The 7,753-nt window shown below is 38.9% G+C and overlaps 1 pseudogene; it reads right to left on the reverse strand.

The window, feature by feature from the left end:
* Positions 1 to 1,791: 1,791 nt before the first annotated feature.
* On the reverse strand, positions 1,792 to 7,388 carry LOC119357747 (annotated as a pseudogene).
* Positions 7,389 to 7,753: the final 365 nt, after the last annotated feature.

Genomic DNA, 7,753 nt, shown 5'->3' on the forward strand with positions numbered 1-7,753 from the left:
ACCGAAATTATGTCATCTAACAAAGGTCTTAACCTGTTAACAAGGCACTTGGAAATTACCTTGTACGTGACATTACACAGACTTATTGACCTATAGTCAGACATCCTTACGGGATTAGATATTTTTGGAATGAGCACAATTGATGTATCATTAACCCCCTCTGGCATAACACCAGAGTCAAAAAACTCTCTGACCGCAGCCAACACTCCCTCCTTTACCGTACTCCAATTCCGCTGAAAGAAACGCGCGGGAAACCCATCCGGCCCTGGTGCCTTCAAAGGCCCAATTTGAAACAATGCATCAGAGATCTCCTTATCCGTAAACGGCGCGCATAACTTGTCATTATCAGCCGGCGTCACCACACGTTCAAACAAGCTTACTACTTCAGATGCATTCAAAGTAGTGTCAGCAGCAAAAATATTGTGGAAATACTCATTAGCAACATTGCTCATGCTGCAAACTCGGTATGTACGGTACCAATACTGTCCATCAATTCCCTGATCTTATTCTTCCTCGCTCTCCACACTGCTTTACTCTGAAAGTACTTTGTATTGCGATCTCCCTCCTTCAACCAGGAAATCCTCGACCTCTGCATCCACAACATCTCCTCCTGGTACAGCAATTCATTCATTTTATCCATCACACTCCTTATTTCTTCCCTGTCCGCATTCATGTGCATCAGCTCCTCTAATTGGCTTCTAGACCGTGCAAGTTCTTTAGTTACATTACCGAATTTTCTGCTCCATGAACCCAACGCAGTCATTGTTTTTGACAGAGGCTCATTTTGCATTTGCAATTTCTTCAAGATATTTGTAAAACATAATTAATGAAGTTATGTTCTAAGAATATTATACATAAAAACTATCATTAGTACATAAAAACATTTAAATATGAACTTGTGTATTATATGAAAAATAGTTAATACCGACATTGAAAATGTTTGTTAAATAAATATGTTTAACGAATCCAAAATGTATAGACTCGCAGCTTATATTTAAATTATGCAAAATGATGAATTCAAACATTTACGTGCCTATATGCAGTACAGTGTGGTTGTTAAAAAATGTGAGGGTGTTTTGTGCAAAAATTAAGTAAGCTGAGCGCCACCACTCACTAACAGGTGGGGCCATACACCCTGATACGTCTGCACGCGTATTTTGTGACCATATTTGCATGCGATGTCAAGTTAGATGACCATAAATCCGTATTTTTAAAGTTGTAGCACCAAACTGAACATTGAACGCAAGTTCTATGACTTACAGTGATATTACCTCTTTTAAAATCACCGCTAAGAATCCTCTCGTCTAAACATGAAACAATGGAAAATATTGCAGTATTATTTCGACTCCCTGCTTCCATCACAATGGCGACCTTATATGCCTTGCATTATGCGCACAAGCCTAATAGCACGGATGTGTAGCAAACGTGTCCCTTAATTAGTGTTAGCCTTCTCTCTGAATTTAGAGAGGAAGAAGAGCATATGCCCACCATAAATGGACAACATCACCCCTAAACTTCAAAACCGGTTAATTGATCCCCTAAAGTTTAGAGAACCTAACAAAACAGCCTCGAAGTCCATTCTAAGTGGTCTGGATAGGTGATAGACTGACTATAAACATCAAGTTTAGCAAAATTATTTGGTCAGCAATCAACTACCGGCTAGCTGACAAGACAGTCAAGATCAAGGCCCATTAAGCACCAAGGAAAAATACACGTATCATCCGGTGGAGTTTGTGATCTATATAGATCCCCAACTGTCTACGCTCACAATGTTAACGTTCCACAGGTGCTGCGTCCTACATTTCCTTTTTCTGACATTTGGACTGCTTTATCCACTCACGGCACTCCTCCGCGGTACCTTTGGGATGCGCAAGCTGCCACTTCACTAGCCTTTCTTTCTGAAAGTGTGAATAAATCTTGCATTAATAATGTCGACAACTAGAACAATGTGATCACTTACAAAGGGAATGGAAACATCAATGTGTACCCATTCTCTGACCAAGGGACCTTCTCCGATGCCCAAAACTCCCATGATGTCTTTCCCATCGAGCAGCGGACCTGTATCTATCTTCCATACATCGTCGAGATCTGAAGAACCAAATGGTTAAGGTATAAATCAGGACAGCAAATCAGAATTTCAGACTAGTACTGACTGACTCAGTCGGTACTTCACCGAAAATAATTCGGCATCATCAGGTAGGAAACTGAAAATAATTCTGCATCATCAGGTAAGTTCTTTACCGAGGTCGGTTATTAAACGCTCAACTCTGATATATATCTCTTTTCTTCTATTTAGCTCATCCTGCTGGCTGAAGGAACCATTAGCACTGTGGGCTTCTGGATAGGACAGAGTGGATATCAACAGTGCCAGACGCCAAAGGTCCTTTATTCCAAGGAGTAGAAGTCCTGAAATGCTTACACCGTCACAAAATTTTGGTCTAGCAACAAAAAAGGAGCAAGAATGTCATGCAAGAATAGATCCAATTGATTCATCGACAGCAACTATTCCAATATTCTAATAAGTTTAACCAAATATATTGAATGATCAAATCAAGCAATTGACATCACAGACATGGGGTTATAGAGAACCCGACAATATAAAAAACGTTCAGAATTTGAAAACAAGCATGTTCAGCACTGACCTGCCAAAACGCGTGCTACCATGTCTGTTGGTATCTCAAGATATTTGTCATTCGGGTTCTCTTTAACAGTTTCCAGATTTCCATTTGACTCGAGGAAAATAATTAAATCGGCAAACTTGTCACTTGCAGCATGTATTTGGACAATCTTTAACAACAGAAATAAAAAGATCATGAAAAGTTATAATCCCAAGGCGTACGATATGCAGAAACAAATGCTGTTGGAGGCTGCTCAGGAAACTGTACCGCTTCAGCATCAGAACCATTCAACTTTAGAGAGTTTCCAATAATATAGCGAACGACCTCCTGCAGATGATGCCACAAACTTGGTAATGTACTTGCTTCAAAACCGACCAAATTAGCTCAATTAAAGCACCTAATATCCAGCTTCGTCAGCTTACTTACAGAAGAACTGACCCAAGTCTTTTCTAGAGAACAATTCAACAAAATTTAAGTACATAACAAAAGAATTTTTTTTCCTGCTTTAACAGATACAATTTTTGAATCAAAAAGGGTGAAGATGATGCAATAGTAGCATCTAATATTTGTACTAAGATATATAATATGATTTCGATGAACCAAGACTGCTCTCTCCAGTCATTCTACTTGCAAGCAAAGTTCGAGCTTGCCTCCTTAAATAGTTACCGTTTGCATTGAAGTTTGGAGGATTCATGAGTTAGATGTTACCTTTTTCTTCGTGTACACCATATTTCGAACTGGAGTAAATAGTGCACTGTACATGCAAAGCCTTCTCTGTTCATCCTAAACAGCATCACAAAACTTAATTAGTGTTATGAAAATAAAAGGAAATTATTTGCAGGTAAAAGAATGTCAGTCATAACAAAAAGCATGTATAGTAAAGTTGTATACCATAGGAATCATCAGTTTTTCTATAATTAAGATGAAACTGTGATGAGGATCTTAGTATCAAATTTTTTTTTGACAAGAAAACACTAGGAGAGGCTCCTACTGCTGTATTATTATATATAGTGGAGGATTTACATGGAATATTACAAGTCCATCAGCAAAATTCTATGACCAAATTACAAAGATCTGAGAAAGAGTTTAATAGATGATATAATGTCCTTTTGGAATCTATAACGAAGAAACTCAAAAAACTGTTCGCAACCTTCTCAACCAGGTTCAGAGTGATAATACTGTGTGTAATCATTTATAAGATTTACTGAATTGATAAACAGATTCATTTTTTTACGAAATTGATTAACAGATATTGGAAAAATGGAGAAGCTTTACTTGGTAGTACCAACCATGATTTCAATCGGGTGCAAAAAAAATGTATGTGCCCTGTTTTTGTTTGTAAAAAATGAATCCCACACAGTTTACAGATAAGAATAAGGGTAATGTTGGTTACACTTTCGACTCTGCTCAAAATGTTACACCCTTGACTATAAGCATTTTAAAACCATCACTGAAAAGTATTTTAAGCCAAGCATGGAAGATAGAACAAAGAAAAAAAAACATGCATAAATCATGTCAGAGTACGATATTTCACGGTATATCCTTAACAAGACATGCTGAAAATCTCAGACCTGCGACATGGAACCAGAACCACCTCTGAAAACAGAGCAGCCAATTGATTGTGCAAGATTCCATGCTGCTTCAATATGTGAAACACATAGCCTGCGTCAACACAAGATACGAGATGAGACTGAGTTGAAGTAAATATGCCAATGGAAATAAACACATCAGTGAACACTGGTGGTGTAAAACTCTACGAATACAGAAGTTTGAAGTGTAATTTTGCCAGACATTGTTGCATATATTGAAAACATGGAATAATTACATATTAGAATATGGACATACCAATCATGTTTGTTGAGAACTGGAGGAACTGTTTTCTCAGGAAATGCAAAAACAACGTAAAATAATCCCAAATCACGGATATGGCACATTGCATCAACCGGATATTTGTCTGACATCATGTGGTCAACCTGCACAATGTACACTTAGATAAAAATGGTGACCTAGGGTTTTGCATGATATCAAAAGATTAAAAAGAAGTGACAACGAAACATGGCTTGGCAATAAGAAGTGTAGAAATCAAACTTCCTGACCAATACGTTCTCTGCTAATCTTGCTACCAAGATTCAACTTCACTTTTTCATCAGAAGCGGCTTCCTATAAATTTTCAGCTAATGTAAAGCTGAATCTAGCAGCTGTCAGAGATAAATATTGGCACATACAACGGAAATTAATGTTCCAAGTCACTGTTCAACTATTTAATTAACTAGAAAGGCTATGAGTTGACTACTTATGAACACACATATAAGATTTTGACTTACAAACATGAGAAACATTTTTACTTCTTTTCATGTCATATAGTGTGTAATATTAGCAAATCAATTTATACAACTTTGTAATCTTAATGGTTTAGATAGTAGCATCATAAAATTAAAGGATAAAACTATAGCAAGAGTTATTGGAGATCAGGTATGTGATGTTTGAATATACCAAATCGGATTGCTCAAAGAACCCTCAGGGGATCATCGAGGAATGTAACTTTGGCTGGTAAAGGAGTAACAATAAGGCCTTTCTTCAGATCTTCAAGACCTTCATAGAGTATAGGATCGATTAATTATGGTTACATAGAAGCACGGATTTTAAACTGGTCACATGAGTTTACAAACGTATAACGGCTAAACTCACCTCTTCCAGTTAAATCTTCCACCGATTTCGTGTTGATATTATAGAATAAGCTGCCCAAATTCAAAATTCAGAGAGGACAAAATAGGATACTATATTAAAAATAAACATTGTAGCAATGAAAGCATAAATCTAAATACCCAAAAAATATCATTTGAAAATGAAAATTGTATTACCTATTAATTGTTAGGTCCCTGCGGAATGCATCTTCTTCGGGCGTACCATCCTCCTGCACATCAACAAGTATGACATACCAGTAAACTAGCAAATTGGTGCACAAGGTCTGTAAAATGAGTATGCAAAGCAATTCTAAGTGCATGTGCATACCACAGTGGGAATACGACTGTTTTCAGCATATTTTTCGGACCTCAAGTTGACAAAATCAATCCAGATGTCAGAGATGTCAGATAGATGTATCCTTGCGGTTTCCAAGTGCTTAGATTGGCTGGGATTGCTGAAGGAAACTATAAAATGTCACAAGTTCAGGATAAAAGGCATTTAAATTACTGCATATGTTAATGCGAGAAAGTATGGTACACTTGGGAGCTAAGAACATGTATGAGAGAAGTGCATATGACACCCCCCAACTCTAGCCCTAGTCTAATATACACCCCCCAACTCCAATACCGTCTAATATACACCCCCCAACTCTCAAAACTGGCCATAATTCAACCCTCCCTTCCCTGTTGACCGGTTTTGACCCAGTTTAACCGGTTTTGACTGAGTGAACAGTAAAAATAAAATTTTAAAAACCATAAATATTTTTTTTGAAAAATTTCAAAAATGTTCCAAGTTTTTTTCACCGCGTGAACAGTAAATTAAAAAAATCACCTTTTCAGCATGTTTGGACACCTGAGTAAATTCGAGATGTCCGTAAATTCGATTTTTTTTCAAAATTTCAGCTTGGTGAACAGTAAAATCGGTTTTTTAAAAACCCTTTTTTGCATGGATGATGTTTGAGCGCGTGGTGATTTTTTTTGGATTTTTTTCCCGAATTACTGTTCACCATGCTGAAAATTTTGAATATTTTTCGAATTTACGGACATCTCAAATTTACTCAGGTATCCAAACATGCTGAAAAGGTGATTTTTTTTTTAATTTACTGTTCACGCGGTGCAAAAACTTGGAACCTTTTGAATTTTGTCAAAAAAAATTTGTTTTTAAAATTTTTATTTTTTACTGTTCACTCGGTCAAAACCGGTCAACAGGGAGGGGAGAGTTGAATTCTAGCCAGTTTTGAGAGTTGGGGGGTGTATTTTAGACGGTATTGTAGTTGAGGGGTATATATTAGACTAGGGCTAGAGTTGGGGGGTGTAATATGCACTTCTCTCAACATGTATATAACACTCTGCTTGGACCAAAAGGTGACCTATCCTATGGTACACTTATGAACATGTACAAAACACTTGGCTTGGATAAAATAGTGGCTCTCCCTGCCTCTATTAAACTCAACTCAAACAAAATTGAAATGCACAGAAGTGTTAAGGCTATAAATCTGAAAGAAATGGCAAATGATATCAGCTATAGTAAGATTGCATACCATGGGATAATACAAGGTTCTTTCAGCTCCTGACCGATCACCTTGTAGTACTTAGTTATTTCCCCACAAAATTTTACGCCGGTCATGTTATCATCAAGCGCGATGTCGATGTCGGTAGAGTCTTTCCCCAATAGCTGCAAAGAATATGCCAAAGCATGAGTTTAAGTCACGAGACTGCCCAGTGCACAACAATCGTTTCATAAACTGCAAGCCAAATTAAGATGCGATTTTCATGGAATTCACTACTTGATCATTAAACAATTCCTCCTTTATTTTGACAACTAAAAATGCCTCCTTAAACCCCAGTACATAAACCCTAGTAGTAGAGAATATAAAGGACCTACATCTACGTATCATTCAACGATTTTTCCTATATTTTTCTAAACACGAAAAAAGGCACTGCTCACCTTGTCTCTGACCCATCCGCCGGCGACGCGGAGCTGGGTGCCGAGGCCTCGGTGGTGGACAACATCGAGAAGGCGCCCGAAAATCCGCTGCTCCAGCTCTGTGAGCACTATGCCCTGCTGCTGCGCTCCCACCGCCATGCCGGCTGGAGACAGTTCTCCGAAGGCAGAGAGGGGGAGCAAAAGGAGGAGGCCGCCGCGAGGTGGGAGGAGCAGGCGGAGAGACCTGCAGTGGTTGGCCTCCCGGTTGTTAGGATTACACCCTCCCGCGCCGTGTGACAGCACCGTGCGGTTCGTCGGCGCGAGCGTCGTGTTCTCCGGAGTGGCGGCCGCCGGAGAACAGCGGCATATGGATCGATCGCTCCCGTCGTTGGCGTAGGGTGAGCCGGCCCATTAACTCCGATCTCCATGTTTGTAGGCGTAGGGTACAATCTGGGGAAGCAACTTGTTAACAAGCGCTCCTTTGGAAACCTCGCAACGATCAGTGCCACTTGGCGCGTTTTTAG

The sequence above is a fragment of the Triticum dicoccoides genome, chromosome 2A (genome assembly GCF_002162155.2).
Source record: "Triticum dicoccoides isolate Atlit2015 ecotype Zavitan chromosome 2A, WEW_v2.0, whole genome shotgun sequence".
Lineage (NCBI taxonomy): Eukaryota > Viridiplantae > Streptophyta > Magnoliopsida > Poales > Poaceae > Triticum > Triticum dicoccoides.